Genomic DNA, 15,394 nt, shown 5'->3' with positions numbered 1-15,394 from the left:
TTGTCAGGGAAGGGCTCTTTGAGAAAATGCCATTTTATCAGAGAAGGAAATCAGAGAGTGTGAAATATTACTGGATTATAAGTATTGGACAGGTAATGTTTAAGGGATGGAGTCTGCCAAGCTCAGTTGAAGACACACAGACAGATATGCTTACGTTCTTAATGGTTTTGTCTCTGTAGTGAGGCTACATATATGCAAATCCATAGATGCAATGGTAAGTAGAAACTAATGGCTAATGTGAGAGGAATAAACAATGTTTTGGGATACAGTGGAGGAAGAGAGAGTTTTTAGTTTGGAGGAGATCAATCAGGGAAGCTTCATGTAACAGAAGGTATGGCGTGTCTAAGGTCAAGTATGGGTTTTAAGAGTACCCAGGTTGAGAGAGGGAATGGGAGTTCATGGTCCAGTCAACAGGCTCAGTGAAGTGAAGACTGTGGAAGGTGAACAACAGATCATTTGGTTGGACAGTAAGATAAATGAAAGACAATTAAGAAAGAGCATTTCTGTCTCCATTATTATACTATGAAATTCTCTAAAACAGATCAATAACTTTATCCGTCTTTATAGCAATAGGACCTGGAGAATAATAGATATTCAGCAAATCTCAGTTGAGTAAAAAGAATGAATGATTCTTGAATAAATTAGTTCAAACACTAGGGTTTGATTCCTGCCTCTAAAATCCACTGCCTGCCACTTGAGTGACCTTGGGCAAGTACATTAACTTCTCACAGTCTCAGCTTTTTTTGAAATGGCAATCGTGAGCAAACATCTGCCATTTTCCAAGGACTAATCACTCAGGTGAATGAAGATAAAATCAAGATATTTTCATATATTAAAAGACATAAAGAGTTTCTTTCCATATATCCTTTATGATGAGAAAATGGAAGATGTTCTCCAGTTCAACTGTAGGTTTAAAAATCATGAATAAGATGCCATCCTGTTCTATATATCCACTTGAAGGAAAGATGTAAGAACAAGAATATTTACACTAAAATATTATATACCCTAAAATATCTGTAGAAGAAGCAAGTGATATTATAAAACTAAGCTAAACTTGATATGCATACATTCTTTCTAAAAGATAAAGCAACATATGAATTCATATATATGCCTACATCTATATCTATTTTTGCATCTACATCTACATATGTATCTGTTTCATCTCTCTTTCAATAGATCAATCTATCACTCTTTTGGTCTATAATGAGATTCCTCACTCTAAAGCTGTATATTTTCTAATTTCCTAGATAGTTTTCTCTTACTTTACCTTCACTTTTCCAAGTCTTAGTTTTTGTGTTATCAGAAGACCTGAGCTAACTAAAGTGACAGCCCCTGTAATGTGTGTGTGTTATGTTATATGTCAACTGAAAAGAAGCAAAACTCTGTAAAATAATTTAAAGAGGTTTATTCTGAGCCAAATTTGAGGACCATGACCCAGAGCCACACCCAAGAAGCCTTGAGCAAGTGGACTCTATGTGGCTGGGTTACAGTTTGGTTTTATACATTTCAGGGAGACAGGGGTTATAGGTAAAGTCATAAATCAATACGTGGTAGGCACACATTGGTTTGGCCTGAAAAGGTGGGCCATCTTGAAGGGGGCGCTTACAGGTTATAGGTGAGTTTAAGGATTAAGGCAGGACAATTAGAAGCAGGGGCTTATAAGTCATAGGTGGATTTAAGGATTCTTTAGTTGACAACTGGCTGAAAGAATTAGGCTTTGTACAAAAGACCAGGAATCAGCAGAAAGCAATGCTTGTGTTAAGATACACGTCTTCTATCTGTCATGTGATGCAATATTGGAATCAGGTTGGGAAGTAAACCACATCATAAAAATCTGCTTAGTGAGATTTCATCATTTGTAAATGTGACTCACCAGGCCCCCTTAGTAAGGAATTTTTGGGTGGCAAAGAAAAAGATCAGAGTTCAGCCCTTATATATATGTGGAGGTATTACTCAGGGGATCAAGCCAATTAAATCAAGAAAGGGCGGGGTGGAGAATTCCTCAGCAGCATTAAGACATAAGGGCTGGTATTACATGGTGGGTGCCTGATTGGATAGAGCATAGCATACCATTAGAATGGATTTATTGGCAGTGGCCAATACTTTTGACAGATTCTAAGGGTCACTAAGGTTGAAAAAGGTGGGCTGTAATTTTAGCTTAGTAGGCCAAAAATTATGAAACCAAATTATTAACCTTAGCATTTGTGTGAATTATTTTGAGGAAGTGCTCTCAAAGTGCAGCTAGTTAATTGCTTACCAGAGAGCCAGTTGCAGTTGCTGCTGAGATGCAGGCAATTAAACTTCTTGTGACAAAATCATAGGTATAGCATCTGGGAATCTGGATGAGGTTCCCAGGTGATTCTTAGGGGCACAAGAGTTTAAGAACAACAACATTCTACCAGTTGAAATTTGTGATTACATAGATTTGTTTTGATTTTCTCTTGTGGAATTTGAAATCATGATAGTCATAATTGAGCTACAATTTTCTGCTCTTTGAAATCTCTTTGATGCTTACTTTCTGTCTTTCATCACATAACTTATTTCAGCCAGGTTGGTCTAAGAAATAACTCTTAGGGATCCAGAATATGGGAAGTTGTGTTCTTCAGGACAACACCTGGGTACTAGTTAAAAAAACCATGACAACAAAACAATATCATAGTACTTCAACTATTTAGTTTAATCTTGATTACAGAGAATTGCAGATGCCAATGATGCTACAATGTTCCTATTTTTCACTTAGAAAATCTGCAAATATTTGTTTAAAAACTGTGTACTCTACACCAACGTCCTCCTAAAACAGTCCATAGCAAAAGTAGGGAACGTTTTGTATGGATATATAGAAAGTAACTATATTAACAGAGGCTTTCTGTATCCTAAAAAAGGAGATTGGATTGACGTTCTAGGGAAATCCATGAACTTTAGAGAACTATAAAAAATCTCTAACCAAATCTATGCCATCACATCTAAATGTACTTCAGTAAACCCCATGTTGAAAACAGAGATAGAGAAAGAGAGAGAGAAAGAGAGTGTGTTATTTTCCAGATGGCAGGCATGTGCCACATCAGCACAGGTATGTTTTCAGAGCACCCAATGTAAAAAGGACCTCCTTCAGTTCAATTTTGCTGTAATTAGAAACATCAACAATTAAAATAGTAAAAATCATTTAGAAAAAAAGAATTATGCCACATGGAAATTACAATTTTAAACACATCTTGGATCGATGGTGAAGTGCAAAATGCAACTGCAAAATTATTAGGAAATAATAATAAAAACTAGAGATGTAAAAATTTTTGGCAGACAGCTAAAGCAGTGCTTAGAGGAAAATTGCATAACTAAAACACTTAATAAGAATTTTCAGAGTTAAAAAAGCCAAATGCAATTTAAAAATCTTAAAAACATATATATATATACAGGTGGGAGAAATAAAACTTGTATTGGATAGATCAGTAGGATGACTATAGTTATCAATAATCTATTGTACATTTCAAAATAGCTAGAAGAGAATAATTCAAATGTTCCTAGCATAAAGAAAAGATAAATATTTAGTGTAATGGATATCCCAATTACCCTGATTTGATCTCTGTAACACTATATAAATGTCCCAAATCAACACATGTATCCCCAAAATATGTACGTCTACTATGTATCAGTAACAAATAAATAAATAAAAACAAAAATCTTAAGAACATAAAAAAGACCAAGATAGTAAACTAAAAGAAATCAGGAGAGGCATAATTGAGGTAAAAGTAGAGACTAATAATTTAGAAAACTTTAAATGAAAGCTTTAAAACTAAAAAAGAGCTGTCTCTGAAAAATCAGTATAAGAGAAAAGCCACTAGTAAAACTAATTTTAAAAAAAGATACAAATTATACATTTATGAAAAAGGAAAAATAATTATCAAACAAACACAGACAACATTGCACATGTCTATATAAATAATTTGTAAACCCAAGTGAGATAAATATTTTTTTTTTGGAAAACATAATTTACCTAAACTCACTGCAATAGGGTAAAATATCTGAACATGTACATGAAGGAAATAAAGAATAATGTAAAAGTGCTCCTCTGTATATAACCATGTGGGTCAGGAATTTATACAGGGGTATTCTACCAATGTGTGAAAGCTGAAATAATTCAATTGATCCTCACCTGTAATGAGGTACCATTTTCATCTAATAGATGAGGAAAATCTAAACATTTTAAAATATAATCTGCTGGTGAAATTGTGGGCAAATACTCTTAAACACTGCAGACTAACACACTGGAGAAATCAATAAGCAAGGTATCTTTACGGTATATTACTATTTCATAGGAACAGGGAAAATAAATAAATGTAAACATATTTGTTGAATTTTCACAAAGAAACAGTGGAAGACTTAATGAAAACCTACTAGAAATGGTTGTGGATGGAACAGAATAGGTGGACAGGGATGGCATTGGCAGTTGAGTTATGTCCCCCAAAAGAAGATATGTTAAAGGCCCAACCCCCAGTACTACAGAATGTGATGTTATGTGGAAGCAGGGGAAACTTGTTCACAGACCCCCACAAAGAAAGACTGTGTGAAGAGACACAGGGAGAATGTGATGGGAAGAGGAAGTTTGGAATGATGCACATACAAACCAAGGAAGGTCTGAGACTGCCAGCAAATCACAAAAAGCCAGGAGCTCAATTGATCAGGAAGATACAGAAATTCCTAATGAATCAACACCTAATAATAGAGCTTCGAAATACATTTAAAAATATATAACTGATAGAAATGAAAGGGGAAATGACAAATCAAAAATTAAATTGGAAATTTCAAAGCCGTTTTCAATAATTGAGAAAAAAAGGCAAAAAATAAGAAATCATATTAAATACTTAAACAGCATCACTAATCTATCAAACCAGTGCTCCGCAAACTTTTTGGCACCAAGGACCGGTTTCACTGAAGACAATTTTTCCATATCCATGGGAAGCCACTGGGCTATGAATACAGATGAAGCTCTGGCTTTCCTGCTGCTCGCCTCCGGCTGTCCTGGGTGTTGGGGGGCCTCCCTAAGTTTCATGGAGGATGATGGAGGGGGAGGGGAAGGGACACATGAAGCTCTGATGACAGGGGTTGAGGATCACCAGAGTATCAAATTGCTGTATGCAGAATACCCTCCTTACCACAAACTGTGTAGTAAACTATAATACAAAATTGAATGTAAATAGTATTGCCCTAATTTTTATTAACAAGTTATTAAATTATGGAATTTTTCTCAAATTTATATTTTGTCTATAATTTTGCTTAAATTTTGGTCTCTGTTGCCAATTGTCTGTTTCAAAGTGCTGAAAATACATAAACGATTTAAAATATCACAAGTAAATACTAATGGAAAAACTCAAATATAATTTCATAAATTATGTATCAAAACTTTGTGCAGTGTTGAAGCCTATGACAAATAACCAAATCACATGTACACATTGATAAAGAAATTAATTGTGGTGCTTTTATGCTTAAATATGAGAAGTACAAATTTATTTTACACAATATAAATGTACAGGTTCAAAATTTATAAGGTAAATTTTTCTTCAGTGATTTTTGTAGGTAGGTATTTTGCTTGACTGAATTTGAACTGAAAGTTTTATTTAAAAATTTGATATTTAGAGATGGAAAAGCAGGCAAGGTCTCTGCTCTTTATAGAAGTGGCTGAATAAGGCTTATTCTTGCTTAGAGAGGAATACACATACTGAAGGTGTATATGTATTATTAAAATTACTCTCCAATATTTTTCAGCCATGTAAAAAGAAAATCAAAGTCTCATCACCCCCCTCCCATCTCCTTATGCAAAATAGAAGGTAAAGGCCTCAGGCACCTGTGAAGAGCTGGCATCACAGATCATTCATTAAGGAAATTCCTTGCTGACCTCCCTTAAGCAAGGACATGCAGTAACTATGTCTAGCATCTGTGAACTAAAATAAAATCTTAAGGCTCACCCCCCACTGGCTGACTGAATGGATCCCCTCTTGGCCAAGTGAATATCCTAAAACTAAATTGTCTGGCAGGAGGAGGGAGGTCAGACATGCTTCATCATGCCCCCTCCCTTCTTGGAGACATCCTTTGTAACCCATTAATAGGCCTAAGGGTACGCAAGACAAACCTACAGGTCTTCAAATTACACAGCAAATATATGTTGGGTGGCTTGTCTCTGATTAACAGCTCCTTAGCTTAAAACATCCCAAGCTTTTAAACAAAGCTTCATGTCTTTAACCAATTAGAAGTTAAAGAATCTTTAAACCCACCAATAACCTGTGAGCCCCCCGCCCCCTTCAAGATGGCCCACCTTTTTGGGCCAAACCAATGTATGCCTCCCACGTATTGATTTATAACTTTACCTGTAACCCCTGTCTCCCTGAAATGTATAAAACCAAACTGTAACCCTCCACAGCAAGTCCACTTGCTCAAGGCTTCTTGGGCGTGGCTCCGGGTCATGGTCCTCAAATTTGGCTCAGAATGAATCTCTTTAAAATTATTTTACAGAATTTGGCTTTTTTCCGTTAACACATCTAAAACTAAAGTCTGCTCCATTCCATAGTAGTAACGAATTACCAAGTTTGCCTTCATGTAACAAGACTGGAGACAGGACAGGATCCCACATCTTCCACCTACCCAGGGACATCTACATAACTGATGCTTCCTTCACTCCCTTTTTCTCTTCTAACATTCCCCTTATTTTATGTAAAATGTAAATTTCCTGGGTCTCCCAAGAACGTGACAATTTTGCCTCATCAGCTGCCACCCCCCCTTCTCTCTATATGCCTTTAAAAATGCTGAATGCTTCAACTTCGACTTCAGAAAAATGGCCACAGCTTGTCTGTGGTTCCTGTTTCCCCCCCATATCCTCAACTTTGGCTTAATAAACCTCCATTGATCAAGATTTGTTTTTGTCTCAGTCATTTACTTGGGGCGACAGCCATGAAATAAACAAATACCATCATTATCATGGTAAAATCTACCTACCTCTGTGTGTGTGTGTGTATATATAGATAGATACCTATATCCATACCTACATATTTTCACCAGAGTTACCACAGAAGTTCCACTGTTGTGTTGAAATTTCTGTGGCACATGGTGTTCTCCAGTCTCCTCAAACACTCCCTCCCACCCTGCCTCTTCTCCAAACCTGTTTTTCCCTGTGGAAATTTTTGATAAAATACAAAGAAACAGAGCTGCTGCTAAAATAGAAATGTCCAGAAGTCAAAATGCAAATCCCTGCCTTTGGCCACAGGGCCTGCCACCTCCAGGCGTCCCTCTCTCCTGGCTTGGGCTGCCAGGATGGGAGGCTATCCCAGTGCATTTGAGCAAAGGACTTTGGGTTGGAAAGTCTCCTAATGAAGCCTCAGTGAGGCACTTGCTGGTTACCCTGGGGCCATCAGACAGGGTCACATCACCTCTAAGCAGCAAATGAGGAAATGAGTGCTTTGAATAGTAAGGCAGAGAGGGACAGATGAGAAACAAGTGTTATCTAAGTCAAAGCTAAGATGTAAAGACATTACAAGATGAACTCATTGTAGTTAAATGCTCCAACATCTAAAAAGAAAATTCAAAGATATCCATTTAAAAGCCCATTTTTGCATGTCTATAATTTGAGTAAGAGAGTTACTAGGTGTAATTCACTTGAGAAAATCTTATTTTAAATTACAAAGCATCCTGAAATATCATAAGGTTTTATGATTCTAACAATGAGAAAAAGAAAAAAAAAACCTCATCTAAATGACTAAAGGCGGTAAAATTCTAGCAGGCACATTCACAGAATGCAGCATTTAGCCATTGAGGCAGCCCAAATGATTTAAGATATTTTGTGATTGAATTTTTAATATCTCCACATGAGAAGCAATGTCCGAAAATGTAAGTATCTTCTATTGTCACTGCTCAGCCCTGGGTGCCTGGGTCTGCAGATACTCTTTCATCTCTATTCTGGAGTCATAGATGAGAGATTATATTTCCTCATTGAGAAAAGAAGCACACACTTAGGGGAGCGGAGGACACAAAGGTAGATTCTGGGTTATGCTGGCCCAAAAAGTTGAAGAATGCTTAACCGTCCACTTTTTCTTCTAACAGTTTTGTCAGTTTTTTTGACTCTTTTTAGTCATATACTAGCACATGACACCCATACATGATGCAGGTAAACTCAAATTAAGTGTGTGCTTTGTTTTATTTTTTTTTCCTTTTTTTTAAATTTCAGGATATTATGGGGGTACAAACATTTTGGTTACATGTTATGACTTTGCCTCACCCAAGCCATGATTTGAGGCGTGCCCTTCCCCCTACAATGCTCATCGTGTCCATTGGTTGTGAGTTTACCCACCACCCTCCCCTCAACCCTCAAAGAATATTACTACCCTGTGAGCACCTTAGTGTTGATCCGTCAGTGCCAATTTGATGGCGAGTACATGTGGTGCCTCTTCTTCCATTCTTGTGATACCTCACGTCGGAGGATGGGCTCAAGCTCTGTTCAGGACAATGTAAGAGGTGCTAGATCTCTGTCATTTTTTGTAATTGAGTAGTATTCTATTGTATACATATACCATATTTTATAAATCCACCTATGGATTGATGGGCACTTGGGTTGCATCCACATCCTTGCTATAGTGCATTGTGCTGGCATAAACATTCGAGTGCAGGTTCTTTAAGTGTGTGCTTTGGAGAGGGTGAAGGCCGAAAGGAAGGGGTTAGAGGAACGTCCCCGAAACAGTCCCTGAAGTTCCCTCTACATTTCTAAGGGACATGTTTGAAGTCAAATGCTCTGTCCCTCAGGGCTGTTTCCAAGTCTCATATCTCAGAGATAACTACTTTCAGGATTCATATAGTCTGGTCCCAAATGACATGCTCCTACCCTTTCTGTGCCCCATTCATTTATTCATTCACTCATTCACTCATTCAGCCATTTACCACGTGGTGGCTGTCCACAGCCTTCACTTCTTGCCCTGCTTTTCCATTTGGCATTTGCACTCGCTCCTGCTTTTCCATCCATATACTTGGCTCCTCCCTTGTCCAACCCACTCTTATAAATTCATGCTGTTCCCGGGTAATACCATCCCAGCTTTTCTTATTCTTAGCTTTGTACAGATAAAGTCCTCCTCCAGGAGCTCTTGATGGGTGAACCTCAGGCCTGAGGGAGGGCCCAGGAGGCACCAGCATCTGCCTCCAGAAGGAGCTGCAGGCTGTTCCTGAGGTGCTCAGGAAGCCTGAAGGACCACGCCTTGGCTAGAGCTCAGGATAGTGGCAAAGCCGTAAGTACTATAGTTTGTTACCGGATGGTGTTTAGATATGGGTAAATGGGGCAGGGGAAAGGATTAGTTAAACGGTTCTGACACACACATTTTTCATCTAATCTATAGTTTACAGTCTTCTTTTTTTTTTTTATTTTTTGAGACAGAGTCTCACTCTGTTGCCTGGGCTAAAGTGCCATGGCGTCAGCCTAGCTCACAGCAACCTCAAACTCCTGGGCTCAAGCGATCCTCCTGCCTTAGCCTCTCGAGTAGTTGGGACTACAGGCATGCGCCACCATGCCCAGCTAATTTTTTTATATATATATTTTTAGTCGTCCAGCTAATTTCTTTCTATTTTTAGTAGAGACAGAGTCTCTTGCTCAGGCTGGTCTCGAACTCCTGAGCTCAAACAATCCACCCGCCTCAGCCTCCCAGAGTGCTAGGATTACAGGCGTGAGCCACCGTGCCCGCCTTACAGTTTACAGTCTTAACAAAGACATAAATACATACAGGCTTGTCAGGAAAGATGAAACTCAGTGACATCAATCAAGACAATCTGTACAATTCTGCCCCTGAAATGGCTTTTTCTCAAAAAGTCTGTTCCCCAGCTGTGACTTTCAGAGTGACTTGGGCCTCCCACCTTGACTGTGGGAGGCTTCTCAACGTTTCATTTGAGTTTGGTTTTTAAATTATTGATTTGGGGAATTTTATTTTTTACAGTATTTCTGACCTCTGTCACAAAAGTATCGTGGTAAAAAACTAATACTTGTACTGTATCTGAAGGAGTTCTCTTAAATACAAAACAAAATTGGTATAGAAGAGTATTCATTAAAGTGCTCTGTCTGCCAACAATATATCTGAAATAGTTTAAATGTATAAGAGAAAAGATTGAATGGCATGAAAATATTGATAATGATGATGGAATTATTGCTAACATTTTTAAATTTTCATTTTATTTTCTGAGTGTTTTATATCAAACAAGTTTTGCTTTTAAAACTTGAAAATAAGGTAACATTGAATTAGAAAAGATATGTTTCACTCAGCATGGTAGCTCATGTCTGTAATCCTGGCACTTTGGGAGATTGAAGCAGGAGAATCGCTTGACGCCAGGAGTTTGAGACCCACCTGGGCAACATAGTGAGATCTTGTTTCTACAAAAAATAGAAAAAAGAAAAAGAAAAAAGAAAAAGAAAAAAGAAAAAAAAAATAGCCGGGCATGGTAGTGCACATCTGTAGTCCCAGCTACTCAGGAGGCTGAGGTGGGAGGATCACTTGAGCCCAGGAATTGGAGGCTGCACTCCAGGAATGTCAGTGCACTTCAGCCTGGGAGACAGAGCAAGCCCCTGTCTCTTCAAAAAAAAAGAAAAAGAGAAAAAAAAACATGACTTCTATTATTCTCCCCCTTTTTTTTTTATTTCAGCATGTTATGGGGGTACAGATGTTTAGGTTACGTATGTTGCCCTTGCCCCCCGCCCCAAGTCCGAGTTTCAAATATGTCCATCCTTCGGGTGGTGCGCATTGCACTCTTTGTGTATGCAAATACCCGTCCCCTCCTCCCTCCTCCCCCTTCCCCCTCCCCCCTGCCCAACATTCAGTAGATGTTATTCTTATATGTGCATTTATGTGTTGATCAGTTAATACCATGATGGTGAGTACATGTGGTGCTTGTCTTTCCATTCTTGGGATACCTCACTTTAAACTGTGAAAAAAGTTGTTTAAAATTTTAAAAAATCGAACAGTTGTTTAAAGTTAAAAAAAAATCAAACAGTATAGTCTACCAGTTTGGGGAATTACTAATAAATGTCTTAACACTATTCTGTTCACAATTCTTCCAAACATCAGATTGCTACAATTGTAAGCATATGATTCAGTTTTCATTGATGGCTGGTCAAAAGACATTTTTATTCTTTTAAAAATATCTTCAATAACACAGTATACTCAATTTTAAGCATATTACGTATTTCTTTTTTTAAACAGGCTCATATACCATAAAATTTATCAGTATACTTATAGGACATAAGCTTTAACAATACGAAAACAACAAGCATCACGTGGCTGAAGTCTCATGTTCTATGCATCCCAGTGACCTTTCATGGAGGCAGAAAGTCAGCCCAAGGCAATAGGGCAGGGAGGGGTCCAGGAAAATAAATACCCCACCGCATTCTCTTGCCATTTTCTGTTCTCCTGTAAACACTCACTATTGGCTGGATCCTAATGGAAGGTGGAGGACTAAGGGAGAATTAACACAATCAGTGCAATTTATACTCTCTATGGAATTAATATAACCCATTCAATTAATGTAATCCATACAATTAATAGAACTCAGGATGAAGAAGAGTGGGGAGTTGGTTTGAAGAGCTAAATGGAAGATTTCCATCCAAATTACTAACTCTATCTTTGGAACACTTGTCACAGGTGTACTGCCTGCGTTTCATATCAATATTGCATTCCAAATTGACTGACACACCTAATCATGCACATTGCTGAGGAACCATAGGACATCTCTCCTAAACTCCTGATGGGCTTACTGTCGTAAAGTGTATCACATGCAGAGTATGGAACACGAGCTTCCTACAGATGGAGAAGGAAGGTGCTTAGTTTCTTCTTTCAGACACACCAAACATATGATGTTTTTTGTCCCCTGAGGACAAAGGGCAAGGAAATTGAGAGTCTCTCAATCCCCGAGTTGTAAAGGAGACATACAAAACCCAGCATTGTAGAGGAATGTATCCTCCTTGTGAAAATCAAGTACTATGTGAGTTACGTTTATACACTGTGCAAATATCAAATTACCCATCTTCCTTCACCAGCTGATTTTAGCTTCAGTTGACGATCCTTGCCATAAACAAATATTTCCTTAAGGATGCCAAAATCTCACTATTCCCATGTTATCCAATGCAGCTACATTCACTAGCAGTCATTCATATCAACTAATACTACTTGGATTCCTGAGATTAAGGACTTTTTTCACCTTCTTTAACCAACAACTTTCAGATTAAAGTGTTGGAATAATAGACATCTCTAATAGTAGCAAATCATTACTTGTTTCTTTCTGTTTTTTAAACAGCAGTAACATTTGAATACTTCTGTTGGGGGAAAGTTTAACAAAACCCTTTCCCCTTTCTGCCTGAGAATTTGACCTTCACTTAACTTCTTAGTTATGTTACCCTGGAAACAGAAAAACAAGGTAAATTACTAAGCAGCGCTGTTTATAGTAAAAATTACTACTCATTGGTAAATTGCATCTGGACTGAAAGAATAATAAATACCTGCTAGGAAGACACATCTTTTGTCTTTGAGTGCAGTGACTCTTGGGACACATCCTTCTGCCCATGCTGGAAGCTCTGTCTGCGGAGCTGTTCTAAGAGGTGTCAGCTCCTGTGGGGAATGAGACTTCTAAAAAAAGGCAGCTCTGACACCCTCCCATGGGGGCTCATCTTCTTGCCCCTGAGCTGTCTGATGTGTGCCTGTAGGACTCCCATTGAAGAGGAATATCCAATGCATTCTACTGGCAAGCTGTGACTTCTGTCCTATGTGCCACCAAACAGACTTGGCCACGTATGGCCTATTGTAAGCTGGTGAGTCTGACTGTCCAGTTGAACCTAAGAAGATCCTTTGCTGGGCATGGCAGAGCTCTCTTGTATTGTGGCACATCTAAGCACCACCTTATATTTTTCATGTCCAGACTAGAACTGGATTTCTCTGAGAAGTTCTTTGTGTGTGTGTGTGTGTGTGTGTGTCTGCACATGTAGAAATATGTTTAGAAAATGAAAGTGGGGTTTCTGGAGTGCTCATACCAGAGCTTGTATGCCTTTTCTGTGGCTATAAATACACAATTTTAATAACTCTGAATTTGTAATAATAATTCTAACTAAAATTTAACCTTGGGAGAATTTGACACAGTTCTTTAGTATTGTACCTGAAGCTCTTCTCTCTTATATTGATAACATTTACAAAACTACTTATTTACTTCATCTTACACTTTAAAAATAATTTCCAAACCATGATACCAATGGTTCTATTAATAATAAGACTACTGAATATAGAGTGGCTTCATTTTGCTGTTCTTCTGTCCCCTGATGTGTAGCCTAAGTGGTCGTAGATGTAGTGATGTTCTAGGTTACTGGAGACAATTCTTTCTTCCTTACATTATAGTTATCATGTCCATTTGATATAGAATTATGTTCTTTTCTCAGTTTGTATTTGTGTTGTTTTTATAATTTAACTTTTTAAATAGGTAAAATCTTCATATGGTTCAAAATAAAAACTATATTAAAAATGTTTACTCAAAAGTGTCAGATGTCCTTTTGGCAATACATCCATTCAACCCATTTTCACAGTCGAGAGTAACACAGAGTAATTATTAGCATATTAACTCTGGTATCAGATAGTCAGGCACTTGATTTCCAGCTCTGTAACATGATAGTGATGAATCCTGGGCAACTACTTGACAAGTCTGTTTTATATTTTATATTTGTTCAGTGGAGATAATAATATTTTTAAAATCCTGAGCACAATAATATGCAATGATATTTAAACAGATATATAATAGCACATGTTACATAAACCAAATTTATTTATTTACATGCTATGAAAATATATAAATATAGATATTATATAGTGTCTGCTATATATTAAACACTCATAAATGACAGAAAATTTATTAAACCAAAATGCTAATTTATAGGTTAGATTGATAACCTAATTATTAAATCGATCAGAAAGTTGAATTATCTGGTAAGTGAGTTGTGGTACTATAAAGAAATTTCCTGGAAAGCTAGATTATTCAGATGTTATTTCTGATTATTGACCTTCAATTAAGGTAGTTCTGAGAAAAGTGAACTTTCCATGTAGGAAAGTGATGGAAAATAAAGATTAAAATAATTGAGGAAGGAAGCTTTTCTACTTCCCTCTTCCTGGTAAATGGCCCTGGTAATTCTCTTTTTTAGCCCCTTGATCTACACCAGTTCAATCAAAGTCTAGCAGGATTTATGGCTGATCTGATGACAATAGCTCATGATGGCTCCTCCCCAGGCCCCTACAGATAAACAAATTCCACCAATGAGGGAGTCATTAGTGTTACAGAAAGCTTGGCCACTTGTCCAAGAGGCCTAATCAGAAGAACAATGACAAGCAGTTTGAGGAAGGAGGGAAAGAGAGATTACTTTGTCAACAAAGGAGAAAATATGGTAGACCTTCTCATCTCAAAATCCCAAATTTCCCGAACATAGGCAGAAATACAGAGCTTTTAAAGGGAGGGTTCTTAGCTTCAAGCAATTACCGTGGTTATTAACTATTCTTTTTTTTTTATGTGCACTTTATTTTTATTGTTATTACATTGTAATATATAACAAAATAATTATACAACTCACCATAATGCAGAATCAGTGGGAGCCCTGAGCTTGTTTTCCTGCAAGTAATGCCCCCGCTGATCTGACAGGAGGCGGAGCTCAGGCGGTGGTGCGAGTGCTGGGGAGCGGCTGTGAACACAGATGAAGCTTCGCTCGCTTACCCACCACTCACCGCCTGCTGTGCAGCCCGGTTCCTAACAGGCCATGGACCCATACGGATCTGCAGCCCAGGGGCCGCCTTTGTTCACTGAAAGCAGAACACACGCCCATTTTAGCACCTGTAGCCTCAGCCTCCTGGGTTTTTCACAGGCCTGCTGTGCCTCCAGCAGACCTCTCCCCTGCTGTGCGTGACTGTTGTCCAATGCTCAGAGTGTGTGACTTGGCTCCCCAGCTGTACTGAAAACATTCTAAGAGCACAAAAAGTTTCTGTTCCAGTTGTTCTTCCATTAATGAGCACACAGCAGGTGTGCTACAAATGATTTCTTTTCTTTTCTTTTTTTTTTTTATTATTATTCCAGGGTATTGTGAGGGTACAAACATTATAGTTACACTTTATGTCTTTGCCTCACCCAAGTGCAGGTTGAAGGCATGCCCTTCCCTCCCTTTAGTGCTCCCTGTGTCCTTTACTTGTAGATTTTCCCCCCATCCCCCTAATCCCTAGAGAGTATTTCTGCCATGTGATCAACCTAGTGTTGATCAGTTAGTACCAATTTGATGGAGAGTACAAGTGGATCCCGTTCTTCTGCTCTTGTGGTGCCTCACTTTGGATAATGGGCTTAAGTTTAATCCAGGAAAGTATAAGAGGTG

The sequence above is a fragment of the Propithecus coquereli genome, unplaced genomic scaffold (genome assembly GCF_000956105.1).
Source record: "Propithecus coquereli isolate 6110/MARCELLA unplaced genomic scaffold, Pcoq_1.0 Scaffold336, whole genome shotgun sequence".
In the NCBI taxonomy this organism is placed as follows: domain Eukaryota; kingdom Metazoa; phylum Chordata; class Mammalia; order Primates; family Indriidae; genus Propithecus; species Propithecus coquereli.
Note: the sequence above shows the minus strand (reverse complement) of the source record.